At 38.1% G+C, this 20896-nt stretch overlaps 1 long non-coding RNA gene across 1 annotated transcript in view; it reads left to right on the plus strand.

Annotated features, from left to right (window-relative positions):
- The window catches only part of LOC136840490 (uncharacterized), a 65352-nt gene that overhangs the window by 23691 nt on the left and 20765 nt on the right, over positions 1-20896 (plus strand). The window contains exon 2 of the long non-coding RNA XR_010853619.1: positions 14804-14965. This is a non-coding gene — a long non-coding RNA (uncharacterized lncRNA). The remainder of the gene's footprint in view (positions 1-14803; positions 14966-20896) is intronic.

Below are 20896 nucleotides of genomic sequence, written 5' to 3' on the forward strand. Positions count from 1 at the left end.
TAATTAGGTAAATAAATATATAGACAAATAAATGAAAAGGAGAAGATTACAACGCGCAGCCGAGTCTTTCATTGCAAGGAAATATCCCTAGACGATTTAATCAACGCCCAGAGGATGAATCCTTCACTTTCCTTCCTCGATCAGCGGTCCTGCTAACCGTTCGCAAAGATAAAATAAGTCCCATTTGACCTCTCTCTCTCTCTCTCTCTCTCTCTCTCTCTCTCCAACAGCTTTCAGCTTTTTCCTTTCATTTTGGCATTCATTTTTGCCTTCCTCGATCTATTTTTCAGTTCTCTGTTTTGTCAGTTCTACATCCTCCCTCATCCGGCATCAGTATTTCATCCGGCAATCCCACATCCTTGCTCATCCAGCATGTGTATTTTATCCGGGAATCCTACGTACTCCCTCATCTGGCATCTATATTTCATCCGCCAAGCCTACATCTTCCCTCATCCGGCATCTATTTTTCATCCGGCAATCCTACATCCTCCCTCATCAGGCATCTGTATTTCATCCGGCAATCCTACATCCTCCCTCATCAGGCATCTGTATTTCATCCGGCAATCCTGCATCCACCCTTTCACCCAGCATCATCCGACACGGAAACAAGGACCGAGGAAAAAGTATTGGTTGAAGAGCAAAGACAAAAGTTGTTTTGGGGGGGGGTGGGGGTGGGGGTGGGGAGCGAGGGAGAGAAGATGGGTCACACTTTCGGGTACAAACAGCAATAATTTTGCATTATCTTTTCCTTTTCACGCTTCCTTGGGTTCTCTCTCTCTCTCTCTCTCTCTCTCTCTCTCTCTCTCTCTCTCTCTCTCTCTTATGCTTTTACAGATTTCTTGTCTTTATATCATAATCCCATTCTTGGCCAGTTGGCTTATACCTTGGGATCTAGCGCTCGCTAGGCCAAAGTCAAACTTTTGGGTGCTCGCACCCTTGCAGACAAAAAAGGCGTTTTGGGTTGTATTTATCCCATTCAAATCCCGTAGGCGGTTAGTGCCGTCAGTGCACCTCATGCGGTGCACTGTAGGCATTACTTAAGGTTCTTTGCAGCTGGCCTCCGGCCCCTAGCTGCAACCCTTTTCGTTCCTTTTACTATACCTCCTTTCATATTTTCTTTCTTCCATCTTATATTCCACCCTCTCCTAACAATTAATTCATAGTGCAACTGTGAGGTTTTCCTCCTGTTACTCCTTTCAAACCTTTTACTGTCATTTCCGTTTCAGCGCTGAATGACCTTATAGGTCTCAGTGCTTGGCCTTTGGCCTAAGTTCTATATTCAATTCAGTTCAATTCAAAATCCTTCAAATGAAAGGTAATAAGAACTGAATCGTGACCTTGTGTTCATAGACTCTTCGTTGATCAAACGCCCAGCGCGACCGTGACAGTGTTGATAGTATTATCGTCACTGAATCTTTAGCTTAAGGTGAATTTGCATTAAACGCCCAGATGAGAAACTGATCGTTCGATGCATTCACCGCCCCCCCCCCTTCCCCTCCGCCGTGACAGTTGCCCTTGGATGAATAGCCTAATGAGGAGGACTCAGGAGAAGATGATGCAGTCGGCTAAGGACGCTGATGAAGAGGGGGAAGTTTTCGGGAACCTTCCATTCCATTCCAACTTGCCCCAGAATTCCTTATCATGCGAAGAAGATAAAAGTGATATTCGAAATAAAGTTCCGGGACCCTCGACGTCGTTGGGGAGAGAAAATTTACATCCTCGCTTTCCGGAGAGAGAGAGAGAGAGAGAGAGAGAGAGAGAGAGAGAGAGAGAGAGAGAGAGAGAGAGAGAGAGAAGGATCAGCGTCAGTCTTCGGTTTTTATTTTCTGTGGATCTCCTCGGCTCTGGAGAACTGGTGTTGGGCGCAGGGACTGAACGCACACCGACTTTTTAGGTTATTATTTGCTTATCTTTGTCGCTTCTCTTTACATCTGTTATTTCTCATCCTATTTTTTTTATAAAGCTTTTATTGAAATAGCGATTGTTTTCCCATCTGTTACTGAAAATAGAAGAAAGAGATTTTATTCTTGACCGGTTTCTCGACCGTAAAAATCTGGGTCAAAGTGAAGGTCGTTTTTATCGACATATAACTCTATAAAATATTGAGGGCTGAATTGTAACCCTAACCGAGTCCGTGCTATATTCGGACAATTTTGAACGGTACCTAGAAAAGTAAGTTCAAAATATTCCCCCTACTACTGAATTGTTAAAAGAGTTTTGCAAATCTAATAAGATAATTTATCCCAGAAATCTATTTATATAAGCGCTAACACCATACGTTTTAAAATTGATAGCTTATTATTTTTGTAACTTTTTGGCGATGGTATGTGTATGAAAGTTTGAATCTTAGTAAAAATTAAGCATTTTAATCTCCTTTCTTTGGTAAAATCCAACAGGAGAGAAATCTCAGCTGTAAAACCTGTTTAAATGTTATACGGTGTTCAGCAGATCACCTAACTCGGAAACTGAAGCACCGATCCTTTTATCATCTTTGATATTCTGGGTCTTCTACCGTTCGTTGTTGAATAGGGTGGGCCCATATCAGCCGAGTTCCTGTGACAGAGGACTTATATGATTTACGCCACTTTGTGAATGAATGGGTTTGATAATGTAATACATTGTTAAGAATTTTTTATTTTTGGAGTGGTCAGAAATGTTATCATACAATTTATCCTCTTTTCAATTTGCTTTTAAATTCCAATCACGTCCAAATTCATCCTAGCAAGAAGTATTTTCCCTTTATAGGATTTTCTGATTGATATATTTTCAGGAAAATATATTTTCAGCAAAATTTTGCTCATGGTAATAGGGACATTTTATTGTGGATCTGAATCATGAGAAAAAATATGAAATTTATGGAAAAACTTCATGTTGTGATGTCAGAGGAATAGCGGACTATATAGTAGGTTGATTGAGCGACTGATTGCATTTCCATGGCGTTACAATAACGAAGTTCATTGACGTCATATGTGCTATACAACCTTGTTTTAAAGATTCGCTCCTTAAAAGTACTTCTAACTTTTGAATTCAGAATTGGAGATTTAATTTCAGGTCTCGTCTTGGAAAACCTGTATACGATATAAAAAAGCAAGTCTGGCAAGATAAATCTCTCTCTCTCTCTCTCTCTCTCTCTCTCTCTCTCTCTCTCTCTCTCTCTCTCTCTCTCTCATGAAAACAATACTAGGCTTCTCTCTCTCTCTCTCTCTCTCTCTCTCTCTCTCTCTCTCTCTCTCTCTCTTAAAAGCAAAAATTTCCACACACAAACACAAATTAAAGCAAAACTGGCAAGATAAAAATAAACTCTCTCTCTCTCTCTCTCTCTCTCTCTCTCTCTCTCTCTCTCTCTCTCTCTCTCTCTCTCTTCCTCCTTGAACTGGAGACTGGAACCGAATAAAAAAGCTCCTGATTGCCGGGAGAAACGCTTTTAGCTTAATTAACAGATACCTAATGATTTTCTTTTACCTTTGGAAAGGGATTCGGTCACGTGGCTCTAATGTCTGAAGGAAACACTTCAGTTTCATTTTTCCTCCTCCTCCTCCTCCTCCTCCTCCTCCTCCTCCTCCTCCTCCTCCTCCTCCTCCTCCTCCTCCTCCTCCTCCTCCTCCTTTAACTCTTTTACAATCTGATGCGTTCACAATCTGAGACACACTTGGGATGGAATTTTTTTTTTTTAATCGCCAATGCGATGGGTTTAAAGCAGACTGGATTTGGGGAGATTTAAAGATGGGAAACTCATTGATACTGAGGAAATGGGCCTTTGAAAGAAGATTCCTTGGTGTGTGAAAGCCAATGTGACTTGAAAAAGAAGATTTCGAGGAGTGTGAAAATGCTGAGTGAATGTTAGTGTGATTTATTCGATTTTATTATTAGGCTGTGCGAAATCATTTCATCTGAAAACAGAAAGAAAGACCGCCAATTCAGCAAATATTTACCACATGAATTAAAAAATCAGAATTCCAACGGGGCATCAATCATCCATTAACCTTTTGATTGAAAGTCGGATCTACGTCTTTTACACTGACTTCTACAGTGACACACACTACCTTCTACAGCACAGTGAACTCGGCGAACATCAAAACGCACAAACCAATCCATTGAAGGAACAATCACTATCCAAAGACGGTGACTGTCTTCCTGGACTTCGGGTTTAATTCTGGCCGCCTCGAGTTTCGGGGAAATAGTGAGGAAAGGACACGACCTGACCGCTGGGGAATGTAAAGGAGAGTTGGTGCCTCATTATCCCTTTCACTGACCAGGGGAAAAGTCCATCCTGTCTCGACAAGAGAGGGTAATTGGTTGATCGGAGCCCGCTGAGCAAAGACTGCTTGCCGCCTTGAAATCACGAGGGTAAAGTCGGAAGTGCTGACGACGAGTTCCAACAATGGAAGGTGCGGATGCTCCGGGAGAGGACAAAAGGTCTGATGGGACTTGAGGCTTAGGAGGGAGGAGGATTTCGGCGTGAAGGTTAGGTGGTTCCTTTACCCAGTTGTCGATGGTGTTGCCTTTGTTGCTGTTGTTGTTACTTGGTTAAAGTGGCATTTTGGCAGCACTAAGCCAGAACTTGTCCTGGTAGAAAAAGGCAGCTTAATTTTAACAACAACAACCACTGCAATTTCTTAATTAGCGTTTTCTTAATATTGAAAATTATGTACATTATAGAATAATCTTTGTCGTTTTTGAGGCCGCGTGGAAGAATTTAATCTTGATATTTACGAGGGGTCTTCGTTTAGAAATTCTTTTCAAATAAGAAGTTCGTCTTCGTGGTGAACCAGTCTTCTTAAGTTATTGCAGAGACGTGAGATTGAAATGATCTAGCTATTTAGATTCGAAAAATTGCTTAATATCGGAAGTTTCGACGAACGGTGTTTGTTGATGATTATACTTTATGAGGAACACCTTTCTATGCTAGAGTGCGTATATGTATGTGTAAAGACACCACCCTTCTTACGAACATTCAACTTACGAACATTCAGATACAAACAAACGGGATCACAAATTAAAATTGCGTTCAGAGCGTTCCCCTTTGCCAGCCGGAAGTTCAAGTTTTGCTTTGAGCGCCAATTCTGTACATACCATACTGTATGTACAGTGTATTGTGCTTTAGGATGAAAAAAATGTCGAGTACTGCATTGATTTTATATCATACACTACTTAAACAGGCATGAAGAGTGCAGTAGCCAACTTAAAAATAATTCAACATGCAAACGGCCGTCCGCAACGCATCTCGTTTGTAAGCAGGGTGGTGTCTGTATGTACAGTACATGTATGTATGTATATACATACATACATACATACATACATACATACATACATGTACTGTACATGTATGTATGTATGTATATATGTAATGTATGTATGTAATTATGTATGTGGTCTCCAGGCTTCCCTGTGAAGGGCCAAAAGAACCTGATACTTGTCAGGAGCACGTTGAGCTAACATGCCCAAAAATATTTCACATTTCGTATTTTTCTTTTTCTTTTTATTTTTAAGGCAAATAACGCATTCATTACATTATCCAAAGAGCCATGTTATGGAAGAGAACATGAGGAAGCGACGAGAAACTCTCAACTCGAATATCGTGTTTCGTAAAAGACGAGGTTTTTTTAGAGACGATCTTTAATTAATACTCTTTGGCGCAAAGACATCAGATAGCCATCGATGAAAAATCCTACTCATTATCATACCCGCTGAAGCGACGAAGTCTGTAAAAATGACCTTGATGAAAGGGAAATATTAATGAACACTAGTCTCATGTTTTTTTTCTTTGTTGCTGACACGTTATAAAATCACCCGTTTTAGAGTGAGGTTTTAAGCTTTCTGAAAAGAAAACTGTTGTGTCGACTTTGTCTGTTCGTCCGCACTTTATTCTGTCCACACTTTTTTGTCAGCACTTTTTCTGTCCGCCCTCAGATCTTGAAAACTGCTGAGGCTAGAGGGCTGCAAATTGGTATGTTGATCATCCACCCTCCAGTCACCAAACATGCCAAATTGCAGCCCTCTACCCTCAGTAGTTTTTATTTTATTTAAGGTTAAAGTTAGCTATAATCGTGCGTCTGGCAACGATATAGGCCAGGCCACCACCGGGCCATGGTTAAAATTTCATGGACCGCGGCTCATACAGCATTATACCGAGACCACCGAAAGATAGATCTGTTTTCGGTGGCCTTGATTATACGCTGTACATAAAAATCGATTGCGCCGAAGAAACTTCGGAGCATATTTTGCTTGATTTTTGCTAGAACAAGTATATGTTGAATATTTTCACTATACGATCAGACTGACTTTTCATTTTACTGTCTCAGGAACGACTGTGAATTTGCTAAATGTCTATTCGTCTTTATTTGCTTTCGTTTTATTTGTCATTGACTTCGCTGTAATTCTCTCTTTTTTTGAGCTTTTTGGGCCTACGCTTTTTTTTTTCAAATTTATTGACTTCCCGGCTTATTCCATATGAGTGTTTAAGAAGAAAATGAAGTCCATTCCCCTGGATTACATTTTTGAAAAGGAAATGTACCGTAACAATGTTGCTGTGCGAATAGACAACTTTTTTCCCTTGAGATCTTACAAATGAGCTACTTGTGGATTTATGTGTTGCCTTCTTTGCGGTCAAAATTTAACTTTTAGTAGTGCTTGCTCTGTGTTCAAAGTGTGCTTATTCTGCGTGCGGTTAAAGTGTGCTTTTTGTATGTGCGCTTAAAGTGTGTTTAACAACTAAATAGTGCTTACTCTTTGCATCTTAATTGAAGGGTTATATCACTGGATTAGGACACGTGATAATTCCTTAGAGGACAAAGCGAGAATGATTGTGATTCACAGTTTGACTGATGGCTGCGTTCCTCCAAAATTGAAGATGATGAAATGCTACGTCTGATTCTGGCTGGTTAGGTTTTTCTTAAACAAATCAATCATTTTATCCCCTACTGCTTGCGGGTGATGGAGTGTCATTATCTCTGTTGGTCGTCACGTTAGACTGATGCAATTACAGATACTTGACCCAGTTGTGTATTTTTACTACAAGCATTACGGTAATTATTATATCAGAAATCCTTTATGTAACTTCTGCTGACAAGTCAGACTGTGAACAAGGCTTCAGAAAAAAATAACCACATCAAAGTCAAGTAATTGTCAAGAAGGTTAAAGGAACGATAAGACAAGAAGAAAAATGTAGTCATCACGTACCGGCGAGTGGCACGGCACTGACACCATCAAGGTTTTCGACCCGACTGGCTGAAAAATATTGAAAAGAAACGATTCGACGAATTGTTGTCTCACAAACCCTTTCGGGGTACAAAAAGCCTTATCTCTGTAAGATTTGAACCAAGGGTATCCTAGCCACTGTAATCGAGGTCACGCCTGAGTGGGAAGGGACAGAGAGAGAGAGAGAGAGAGAGAGAGAGAGAGAGAGAGAGAGAGAGAGAGAGAGAGAGAAAGAGAAGTGTCGTCATCTCTGAACATGCCCACGTAGCAGAATCTGAAGGTGGGAAAGTGGCGAAGAGAACGCACCTTATCAACAATCTGAGTCTAGTACGTGCCTAGCGGCTCCAACGCTTCGCTAGGTAGTGTCATCCAAGGACCTTGGTGTCACCCACGAATTAGTTTGACGATCCTCCGTGACCTTTGTCCGTATCAGACATCTGGGAGATAGGTTGCGCCGAGGGTGCTCCACGGAGGAGGAGAGAGGACATTACGTGAAACTTTGGAAACCTGAATGACAAAACAAACGCCCCCATTACACATCAAAGCCTGCGGCATAGATGCTCTTCAGATAAAGTGGTTGGATCATATTCCACTTGAGCTTGGACGCTTATGTGTGGGTAAGTGTGTGTAAGTCTGTGTGTGTGTGTGTGTGTGTGTGGGAGAGAGAGAGAGTGTGTGTGACTCTAGGATGTTCACTAATTGGCAGATGTAAAAAAAAATAGCAGATGCATCATTATCATGATTTATGGTCAAATTTTTCAAAACACTCGTATTGTATTCAACAAAAAACTTGAGTACACTCAAAACTGTTCTCTCCATAATAATTTAATTACTGTTTCATTTTTACTTGCGCCTCACCTCAATCCAGGTTTTGATTATAAAAACATCACTCAGTAATCACAAATGAATCAGAGATTACTGAAAATCCAAGGGCATATTGCACAGATAAACACTCACAGATTGGTATGTGGGATTTTTTTCCTTTTTGGTAGAAAAACTGCATAAAGAATAATTTCTATGGTACGATACAACTGTGATAAATACTGGTCATTCGTTGTCTGAATCAGATATAATTATGATTTAATCAGATATAATTATGATTTCCTTTCTGTGTGGCATTTTCGCTGTTCAAATACTTAATGATTTTGTGTCATAATTATTCTGCTGCATGAGAGCAACAATGAACCAAATTTTTATAATAATAATAATAATAATAATTTTTAGTAATAATAAACGTAACTGTATTTCTGGACTGCATAGTGTTAGGCTAAGGAGTTTACTCCCAAATTAGAATTCTCGTACTGTCAACAACGACGGTAATATAAGAGAGGGCGAGACGTCAAGTCCCGACATTAGGTAGGGCACGTACCATCCAGGAGACTGGACCGAGGTACCTTCATTCTACGTATTTAATATAACAGCCAGTGGTTAGAATATATATATATATATATATATATATATATATATATATATATATATATATATATATATATATATATATGTATATATATAAATATATATATATATATATACTGTATATATAGGCTATGTGTGTGTATATGTACCTACGTAATATTTGATTTGAAAAGCGTAGATTACATGTATTTTAATAGTTCTTCATCGTTATTTTTTAAGCGCGAAAAATTATATTTGAATAATAAACGACAAAACACAATTCCACGCACGAAATTGTCAGCTGAACGAGCACCTGTTTGCTGAGTTGCCAGATATTTCCAGACGCGTGTCACGTCATGGAAAATGTACGGAAGCAGGGGGTAATTAACGCTCGAACGATAGTGAACGGTGTTCAATGGAAACTCATCTGGTATTGATGATTCTCCCATTGGCCATCGACGTTTTCTCTAAAGGTTTCGTTTTATGCCTAAGTTTTTAGTTTTTGCATGAGGTTTTGTTGGAAAGTGATTCGTGAATATTGGATTTACATTGAGAGAGAGAGAGAGAGAGAGAGAGAGAGAGAGAGAGAGAGAGAGAGAGAGAGAGAGAGAGAGAGAGAAAGGCAGAAAGATAGGTAAAGAAACAGATAGATGGCGTGTAGGCGAGAGAGAGAGAATTAACTGTTTTCGGATTTCAAATTCTGTGTATTTTACGGCAGTTCAGATACAGACTATTTCTGTACACCTATGATCATATATATACAGTATATATATATGCAAATATAAATATATATAATGCATATATAAATATATATAATAAATAGATATACATATATATGTATGTATATATATATATATATATATATATATATATATATATATATATATACAGTATATATATATTATATATTTATATATGCATATATATACTGTATATATATATATGCATATATTTCCTCGCAATGCATTAACATATTTATGTGCACAGGGTACAGATTTCACTGACGTTTATTTGCAGATCTATTCGCACGATAAGATAGGCGGACTCAGTGGAGATTTTATCATGTTTGCGAATATATTGAATTTGCTCCACTCCTCCCGTCCCTGCCCCCCTCCCCCCCCCCTCTCTCTCTCTCTCTCTCTCTCTCTCTCTCTCTCTCTCTCTCTCTCTCTGACGGAATTAAAATCTCGCTAACCCGATGATATCAATGCCGGCCAACAGGAAATAAGAGAATATATTCATGGGAGGGGAAAAAAGAAGAGAGATTTATTTCTGTTTATGTGATTTTTTTTATCTCTCTATCCGCTTTGGGCGTTAGTGCTGAATTGGGATACGTGAATATTTAGGTCAATCTGCAGGCTTGTGTGTGTGTGTGTGTGTGTGTGTACAGTATGTGCGTGCGTGTGTATGGTTGTTATTTAGTGCTCGTGTTCAACTGATTTTTGTTTTTATTGGAATGGCGGTATTTTAAGAAATTAAGTCTCTCGTATCTCAAAACATTTTGAATATCCGGCAAAACTTTTGGTACAGCCACGAAGGGTGAATGTATATTACTGCCATTTTTCTTGCCTATATATATATATATATATATATATATATATATATATATATATATATACAGTAATATACATATATATATAGTATATATGTATACACACACACACACACACACACACACACATATATATATATATATATATATATATATATATATATATATATATATATATATATATATATATATATATACATACAGACCTCTGAATAACATATGGCACCTACTGGTCACATTTAATAGACCTATGGAAATACATCGGGCAGAATCACCGCTTAACCAAACGATTTCCTAATATTTATGGGAGATGCTTTTCACCAGAATCCTTTCAATCCTCCAAATAATTGCTGGAGGTCATGCATAGCATCTCATTCACGAAGACAATTTTCTTTAGTGCAGTGGAATTCCTGTTTTTTTTTTTTTTTAGTACAGTTTTTAACAGTTGTTGGCTTAAGTTCCCGTAACTCTACGCCCGTTGCTCTTTATTTAAAAATTCATTTACACTGGAAATACACAATGACAGTTGACCCTAATAAAACAAGTAGGTCTGAAAGTGACAAATTCGCCTGGATTAAGGTTTGACCTTGGCGTAAAGCATGCGTGAAAAATTCTAGTTGCCGATTTAATGCTAAGCATTAAAACAGTTAAGAGTGGAGTTGGCAGAAGCTTGTTCAGGAGTAATCTGTTTTGAAGTGGTACAAATTCCTCTGAAGAGGCTCTGCAGTTAAAAATACTATGAAACTGGTCATTGAATGAAGACGGGTGTGTGGGTCAGTTAAAAACGGCTGCTTTAATCATGAACTAGGACTATTTTATTGATATATAATTGATTTTAAAATTCAAATTAGTGGTGAAAGTGTTCTGACTTCATACACAAGGCATGTAGTTCAAAGTAAGTCTCCACATTAAAGTGAAATGGTATTATAGAGTAGGGGGTAGGTGACTAAAACCTATATAAGTATACCAGCCTAGGGTCAAGGTTTTGACATTGCGAACTAGACCAAACCGCCGGTCAAAGGTAAGAGCCCCGCTACTTTGAGCAGGTTACGTACAAAGGCTGGACATGAGAGCTACCACTTGTCGGGTAATTGCCTAGTAGTAACGGTTGAGGGAGTTGTCATAGTATCCTTGCATTGATATTAGGTCGAATTGGTCTTTTTAGAGGAGTTCAAAATAATGAACTCCTTTGTGAATGTAATTTTAATTTTCCTGGGACTTATGGTGTAATCATACTTAAAATTACATGTACACTGCTCGTAATATAAACTAGTGTATAACGTGAAGCCTGTTCATGTCGGATAGGAAAATATATATTTAATAATCGTCCAGTGGAGAATCCCCATTGCGTAGTATTTACTTAACGCAAGAAGACCAGACATTGCTTGGGGTCTAATGAAATAAAAGGAAATGAAAGAGAAATTGAAACGAAAGGAAGGTTGCAATTTCCCTTCCCTTGTCAATCCCACTTTGTAAATAAACGTCACGGAGGATTTTGCCTTCTTACCTCAGAGAGAGAGAGAGAGAGACTTTCACGAATAATTACTTCTTTTCCTCCTTCCTTGTTGTAGCATTTTGTTTCCACTGCAGGGATTTTATCTTCCCTCTTCGTTGTTTATGTATGAACATTTTGACAACAGGTGTCCTGCATCCTATTCTTAGTCTCGTCTCTCTCTCTCTCTCTCTCTCTCTCTCTCTCTCTCTCTCTCTCTCTCTCTCTCTCTCTCTCTCTCTTCTGTATGTCACACAGTAACAAGTGTAGGTACGTAGATTGGTATATGCCAATCTCTCTCTCTCTCTCTCTCTCTCTCTCTCTCTCTCTCTCTCTCTCTCTCTCTCTCTCTCCTTGCAAGGAGAAGAGAACGCTACATGGTAATCCAAGCATGGAAACAGATAGAAGGAATTACCGAAAACATCATGGAGCTAAAAATATCAAAAAGAGCAAGCAGAGGTAGATTAATAGTGCCAAAAACTATACCAGGAACACTAAGGAAAGCACACAGGACATTAATCCACCACGCACCAACATCGATAATGCAGCGTCTATTTAATGCGCTACCAGCTCATCTGAGGAACATAACAGGAGTGAGCGTAGATGTGTTTAAGAATAAGCTCGACAAATATCTAAGATGCATCCCAGACCATCTAAGACTGGAAGATGCAAAATATACCGGAAGATGCGTTAGCAATTCTCTGGTAGACATCAAAGGTGCCTCACACTGAGGGACCTGGGGCAACCCGAACGAACTGTAAGGTCTGTAAGGTAAGGTCTGTATCTGTCACATAGTAACAAGTGTGGGTACATAAGTACAAGAATTGGTATATGCCAGTATGTAACCCACCCCCCCTTCTCTCTCTACTGGGTTTGTCACATAGTAGGAAGTGTGGTGCATAAATACAAGAACTGGTATATGCCAGTGTATACTCTCTCTCTCTACTGTGTCACACAGTAGCAAGTGAGGGTACATAAAATGGTACATTCCAGTATATACTTCTCTCTCTCTCTCTCTCTCTCTCTCTCTCTCTCAGCATAGCTAAGGGGAAAACACCGCCCACCTTACTTTGACCAATTCAGAAAGCACCGTCACTCCGAGACAACTTGTTAAAAGTGTCCCTTTTTCCTTTGCGCAATCATGATGGTTGCTTCCTACGTACTAGATAGTTAAAAAAAAGAGTCTGGCGAGAGAGAGAGAGAGAGAGAGAGAGAGAGAGAGAGAGAGAGAGAGAGAGAGAGAGACTGTATAGCGTGATGAGGACTTAAGGTGAAGAAGAGAATTTTCATTGGTTAGAATACAAATACTTTTGTAGAATTGTCTTTTTCATTGGATTTTGGACTTTCGATTGACAAGTTTCACAGATTGGGGAATAGAATTTTATTAATGATTTTCAATGTTTTGTACAATTCTGGATTATGTCATCTTGTTTTATACTCATTTTGGCTTCTTGTACTCCTTCAGAAGATGTTATTGCTAAGAAATACACAATCTCGTGAAAAAAATGTGTAATAAAAATCCACGATTATATAGTAAGTATATTACTATGCAAAATAAACGAAGACTTTCGAAAGTCTCTGCTTATTTTACACAGTAATATATTTACTATATAATTGTGGGTTTTTATTACACAAAGATGTTATTGTTATGATAGTCATCAGTGGTTTATCATTGCATTATAATTGATGATTATTCTTATGGCTTCATTCATTAACAGGAATTTAAAAAATAATGACCTGTTATGACTTAATTTTCAATAAAAATGAGGTCTTTTGGGTGCTTTATTTAGTCGCTACGAAGTACGGTAATTATTACTTTATAATTGTTGGTTATTTTTATGGATTCATTCATTAAGAGGAAAGGAAAACAATAATGACCTGTTATGAAATGACCTTTAATAAAAAAAGCTGCTCTTAGGCGCTACAAAGTACCTTAATTACTGCATTAGAATTTATAATTATTTTTGTGACACCATTCATTAGGGAATGGAAAAAATAATGACCTTTATGAGCTGACCTTTAATGGGAAAAAGGTCATATTTAGGTGAGAAAAAAAGGTCCTATTTAGGTGATTTATTTAGCCGCTTTAATTGGCAATTATTCGTATGGTTTCATTTAGTAGAGGAAAGGAAAGGAAAAAAATGACCTTTTATGACCTGACCTTTAATGAAAAATGAGGTCTTCTTATGCTGATTTATTTAGCCGCTACAAAGCACCATTTGCTATTCGTATAATGAATATAAAGAGCCAATTATTCCCGTTTTTCTATGGGTCTCCAGTTGGCCCTCATTAAATGAGGGTAACATAATGGGCCCAGTAAAATGAGTTATTTTTTACACAGCAATTAGGTCCTTTCACTCATTTGCATTCATTAGAACGAAGTCGGTTCAGTGGGTCTGTGCGCAAATGGTTACTCGATTTGGAAATGGTCTGATTATTTTGACTGAATGATGCAGTGTTGACAGTGTCTAGCCATTATAGTTACGAGGACACGCTGACGTCGATGGGATTTAAATTTAAAATTTTTTTTTTTTACATTTTTAATCTGGAGGTACCCATGTGTTGTTGTATAAAAAGAACTTGTAGACCAAAATATTCTTTATATGCTAACTCTTAAACGCTGTAGAGATGGCTTTCACAGTTCACACACACACACACACACACACTGAAGCTACTCTGGTCCAACTCTGATCCGGTGCACAGTGTGCTCTTAAGGTCGTTTCTCAGTTTAGAGCCGGGGTTGCAGAGATAACAGTACCTAGGGGCATTCAGATGAACACTTATATGATTTCAATACACACTCGTGAGCTTCTCGATATATAGGTGTAATTTATGATTAGTTATGCGAATCGGCTACCAAAAATTATATTTGACATAAATAATTTTGATATAAGTTCCTCCATATTTATGATTAATTATGCGAATCGGCTACCAAAAATTATATTTCACAAATAATTTTGATATAAGTTCCTCCATATTGTTATCACTGTTGTGGTTTTTGCTGTTTAAAAAGGACACACATTCATATGTAAACAGGCCTAGAGTGCTCTTATATAGGAAAGAGACAACGCAGAAGAGTTATTAACAATTTACTAATCATTCCGTAACTCGTTCTAATCGTATATTATGGAATCTACCTTCCAATAAACCCTTTTGTCTTTTTCCAGGACATGGCGACAGAGGAATTCATCTTATCGGATGTCAGAAAAACCTCTGTCGAAGATTACCAACTAGCTAAGAGCTGCCTCTCCAGAGGTATTACGGCTAAAAGCAGGAGGACTGTACGCAGCTCTGCATATCGTGGAAAGTGGTCACCTATTTCGATTCAGGTCAGACCAAAAGTTTATTTTTTTTCTGGAGTTTGCATTGTTCGTTATCTTGATACTTCGCTGTTTGTGCACGAATGCATTGCTGTTTCACTGCAGTGATAGGTGCACTGCTGTTTCAGTGCAGTGATGTATGCACTGTTGTTTCACTGCAATTGTAGATGCACGGTTGTTTCACTGCTCTGATGGATTCACTATTGTTTCACTGCACTGATAGATGCACTGTTGTTTCACTGCAACGATAGATATACTGTTGTTTCACTGCAATGATAGATGTACTGCTGTTTCAATATCAATGATGTATGCAATGTTGTTTCACTGCAATTACCGATGCACTTGTTTCACTGCTGTGATGGATTCATTGTTGTTTCACTGCAGTGATAGAAGCACTGCTGTTTCACTGCAACGATAGATTCGCTGTTGTTTCACTGCAATGATAGATGTACTGTTGTTTCAGTGCAGTGGTGTACTGTATGCACTTTTGCTTCACTGCAATTATAGATGCGCTGTTGTTTCACTGCTATGATAGATGTATTGTTGTTTCACTGCAATGACAGATATACTGTTGTTTCACTGCTGTGATAGATGCACTGCTATTTCATTGCAATGACTGATGCACAGCTGTTTCACTGCAATGATGAACATGGCATATTAAATATCTTCTTTTTTGCTGAATCCCTATTTTGGGTCACTGTTTTTAGCGAGTACAGTTTACAGAGACAGAAATGTTATTAATTAAATACTTTCCTTGTGCTGTTGATTATCTTCCACGTACATAATGGACTTAACGTACCAATAAAATGGAATATGCTTTGAGATTCTAACTGGAGAGTATTCAGAGGTAAGTATCCATCTTTTGCAGCGATGCAACGTCACAGTTTTAACCACGAAATACTCGTTCAAACTTTGGAGGAGAAACTAATGAATTAAAAAAACAATTCTTTGGTTTCCTGAGGTAATGAGTCGACCAAATTCAGCAGAAGTTTCCGTTTTCTATGAATTAACCTCGACGCAGTTGCAATGACCCAAGTCCGTATCGATACGATTATGAACAATTTTGCAGTTCAGTATTCCAGCTCGAGTCTTCAAAGAGGATTATTGCTGTTATTCATTAAGCGGATAATTCTGGCGTTACGACATAACTTGTAATTGGAGCGTAATGTGTCATTATATTATTCAAGACTAAAGCAGTAATTGTGCAGTATGGTTGATTTTAATTAAAGTTGAATGAATTTTTGGGGTAAATTAATTAAATTTCTTGTTTCAAGAAAAATAGAATAGACAAAGTAAGACAGATAGGTAGGTTGGAGAAAGGACAGGAAACGTTTTAAAGGTTAGGAAAAGAAAGCAAAGTAGGAGTAGGCATGCTTAGGACAGACCCACTTGCTAGGAAAGGGAAAATGCACAGACTTGCATTAAACAATGTGTTTTTATTCTTTTGTTTATGTTCACGTTCATTGTCTGTAGTACACAACTGCTCTACACAATTTATTTCTTTAGAGAGAGAGAGAGAGAGAATATTAGAGAGAGAGAGAGAGAGAGAGGATATCAGAAAGAGAGCTTTATCTCTACTTGAGGATATCAGAAATCTCAAATCATACTTAGACCAAATCTAGAGAGAGAGAGAGAGAGAGAGAGAGAGAGAGAGAGAGAGAGAATACTAAGTGTTGTTTCATTCTCACTTCAGAGTATGAGAAATTTCAAACTCATAGCACTCAGGCCAAAGCGAGAGAGAGAGAGAGAGAGAGAGAGAGAGAGAGAGAGAGAGAGAGAGAAATATACTAAGTGCTCTTTCATGCCCACATCAGAATATGAAAATTTCAAACTCATAATACTCAGACTAAAATGAGAGAGAGAGAGAGAGAGAGAGAGAGAGAGAGAGAGAGAGAGAGAGAGAGAGAGAGAGAGAGAGAGAGAGAGAGAGAGAGAGAGAGTATTAGGTGCTCTTTCATGCGCCCACATCAGAATATAAAAAATTTCAAACTCATAATACTCATACCAAAATGAGAGAGAGAGAGAGAGAGAGAGAGAGAGAGAGAGAGAGAGAGAGAGAGTCCAAATCCTATCAGGGGATGACTAATGCCTTTAGCGAACGGGAAATAAATGGAATTGAAACCTTCAAAGGAAGGATTCAACTGTAATTGAGCTGTTTGATGATCCTTAGACAGTGATTGGCATTCCTTGATAGGACCCTTATCCAGAGATCCTGCAGTCTGCTTTGATCACGGAAAAGGCGTCCGACTCTCTCTCTCTCTCTCTCTCTCTCTCTCTCTCTCTCTCTCTGCCATCCCTAGGCGTCATATATTTCTGAAATATCGCAAATTAAACTGTCAAGTATCTTTGATAGCCTTTTCCTGATCTCTCTCTCTCTCTCTCTCTCTCTCTCTCTCTCTCTCTCGAATTTTAGCATAAGTATTATGAGTTTGAGATTTCTGATATTCTCTAATGGAGACGAAGAACACTCAATACCCTCTCTCTCTCTCTCTCTCTCTCTCTCTCTCTCTCTCTCTCTCTCTCTCTCTCTCTCTCTCTCTCTCTCTCAAGTTTTAGCTCAAGTATTGTAAATTTGAGATTTCTCTCTCTCTCTCTCTCTCTCTCTCTCTCTCTCTCTCTCTCTCTCTCTCTCTCGTATCAGTCCCAGGAAAAGTTATGAGATGGGAGATGACGTTGTCAAGAAAGGAAGTTATGATTAAGTGGTCTATAGATGGTTTCTTATCGGCAGCATTACATAGAAGTGTATGACCAAAGGGGTAATATTTGGCATATTGAACACATAGAAAAGGGGTAATTTCCATTTTGATACTCTCAAGTGACGTTAGTATATGTATCGTGTCTGAGTTGCATATATATATATATATATATATATATATATATATATATATATATATATATATATAATATATATATATATATATATATATATATATATATATATATATATATATATATTATATATATATATTTATACTGTATATATATAAATACATATATATATATATATATATATAATCAGAAAGCTACAAAACGTCCTTTAATATCAATTCACTCTACCTCCCTCTAATATATTTTCATATATGTTACCGAAGGGGAATTTTTAGATGATAGTTAAAAAAACCGTCCCGTGGATCGAACCAGCGACGGACGGGGAATCAGGTTTCTTATCAGCAGCACACATAGAAGTCCGGACCAGCGGCGGAATTGGGAATCAGGACTATAGTGACACACTAACAGTCGGCCGACTGGTTAGTAACTGTTCTGATTCCCCGTCCGCTGATCTCACGCGACAAGTGGACTTATTATCACCTAAAATTCCCCTTGTATCGTATATGAAAATATATTACTTCATAGATAAGTGAATTGGATATTAAAGATATTGTAGCTTTGATTGTATATGAATCACGGTGATGTGATAAATAGTCATATATATATATATATATATATATATATATATATATATATATATATATATATATATATATATATATATATATATATATATATATATGTATGTTACAAAAAGTATCACAAACCACCTCCAGGAATCCTTTGAATTCCCGCAAGGATCCGTTGTCAGGCTTTTGGAATAATGTCCATAAATGTCTGTAATGTATATAAATGTCTGTATAAATCTCTGTAGTGTCTGTATAAATGTCTAAACGTCTATGTAAATGTCTATAATGTATATATATGTCTATAAAAAAGTATACCTTAGTTTAACCAGACCACTGGGCTGATTAAGAGCTCTCCTAGGGCTGGCCCGAAGAATTAGGCTTATTTGACGTGGCTAAGAACCAATTGGTTACCTAGCAACGAGACCTACAGCTTACTGTGGAATCCGAACCACGTCTATATAAATGTCTGTAGTGTCTATATAAATGTCTAGAATGTCTGTGTAAATGTCTGTAATGTATATAAATGTCTAAATGTTTACATAAATGTCTATAATGTCTATAAAAATGTCTTTACTGTCTATATAAATGTCTAAATAAAACTGGCAGAACAACTTCAAAGGTCAAACACCGAATCCTGGTAGCAATTCCTACTGAAGAAGAAGAAGAATGAGAAGGAAAAGGAGAAGAAGAAGAAGAAGAAGGGAAATGGGGAAAAAAATTGGCTTTCTAAGGGCGGGGGGATACTGACGAAGGCAAATGCACTCTTGAATTCGAGGCTAGGGGCGGACAGCGGCTACCGCCCCTAAGTGGCGTTGCTAATGGATTATGAGAGTGGCCTCTCTCTCTCTCTCTCTCTCTCTCTCTCTCTCTCTCTCTCTCTCTCTCTCTCTCTTACTATCTCGGTTGATATTTGTATGCATTCAGGCAGGCTTCAAATCAAAATTATTTTTTTTGCATAGCTTAATACTCTCTCTCTCTCTCTCTCTCTCTCTCTCTCTCTCTCTCTCTCTCTCTCTCTCTCTCTCTCTGAATATCAGTCAAGGAATTATAAACTCGACATATTTATTTCTAGAGAAATTTGTAAAATATATTGATTTTCATGAAGGTATTTAAATAATTCATTTCAACAGAATGCAGGAAGTAATATTATTGCATCCAATTCTGTATAATAAATTCTGTGAGAATATGAATATCCTCCTCCTCCTCCTCCTCCTCCTCCTCCTCCTCCTCCTCCTCCTCCTCCTCCTCCTCCTCCTCCTCCTTATAGGCCAGAGTACCCACAAAACATATACTCCTCAATAATTCCAAGGTTGCTTTAACGCTGTTTGCTGAGACAAACCCCTTCCTTCCTCCTCCTCCTCCTCCTCCTCCTCCTCCTCCAGTCGAAAATGAATATCGGAAAGCAATCAGGGGCGGTGTATGCAATCTGAGCGAATGTATATATAATTTTTCCATGCATTAGCGACGGGTGATTGGGGCGGGCGCATTCAAGCAACGCAGGCAAGCGGAAAGCACAAGAGAGCCATTTCGGAGCAAATCATGAACCAGCCACCTATTATCAGGTTCCTGATTTCTGGAACTCCCCTTCCCCCCTCCCCCTCCCTCCCCTCCACCAGAAGGAGGGTCTGGGAGATCACTGGGGGTAGGGGAGGGGAGGTGGAGATCACCCCATCCCCACCAGGGTGGTCCGAGATATCTCGGGGGTTGGGGGGAGAGATGAAATAGGAGAGATGGGCCAGGCCTCTAGGTTGTTGATAGAGAGGGACCTTTATCATGATGATATGATGATGATCTTCATTATCATGACCGTGATTATCATTGTTATCTGTATTCATTATAGGGTCTGGAGCGAAGAGTTATGTACGTGGCGTGTTTGCCTGGATTATTGTTGTGGATATATAATGGCGCCTTCGTGAAATTTTATCTCGCGCTTTTATTTCTCATATATTTGTGTATAGTTTATTTTCTAATCTTTTCCATCTTGTGTTTCTTTTGTGTTTATAAGCTGTCTTCTTCCTTTTATTTCTTACATTAATTTTACATATGTTTAACTCCTTTTTTATTTTAATTTTTAGGCTGCCTTCTCCCTTGTTTGTTTATATATATTTTGTCTTCAATTTTCTTATAAACATCTAACCTTTTTTTTTTATTATAATTTGATTTGCTGCATTTTGTCTTGATTTTTATAAATATCTAACCTTTTTTTCATGATGCTCTATCCTCTCCCTTCTTTACTCTTATATTTTTGTGTTGGTTTTTAATACATCTAACACTCTTTATTATAATTTATAAGCTATCTTCTCCGTTGGCCGTTTTTTTATGTTCTGCCTTCATTTTTACAAACACTTGACCTTTTTTTTTTTATTATACTTTGATACTTTGATTTTTAAAAATCCTTTTTTAGTTTTCTGTAAAGAAAACTAATAAGTCAAGACCTTAAAACTGCAGAGGCTACCAAATTGCAACCCACTCTAGCCTTCCTGCAGTAGTTTTTTATTTGATTTAAGGTTAAAATTAGCCATAATCATGCATCTGGCAACGA

Source organism: Macrobrachium rosenbergii, chromosome 7 (genome assembly GCF_040412425.1).
Source record: "Macrobrachium rosenbergii isolate ZJJX-2024 chromosome 7, ASM4041242v1, whole genome shotgun sequence".
NCBI lineage: Eukaryota > Metazoa > Arthropoda > Malacostraca > Decapoda > Palaemonidae > Macrobrachium > Macrobrachium rosenbergii.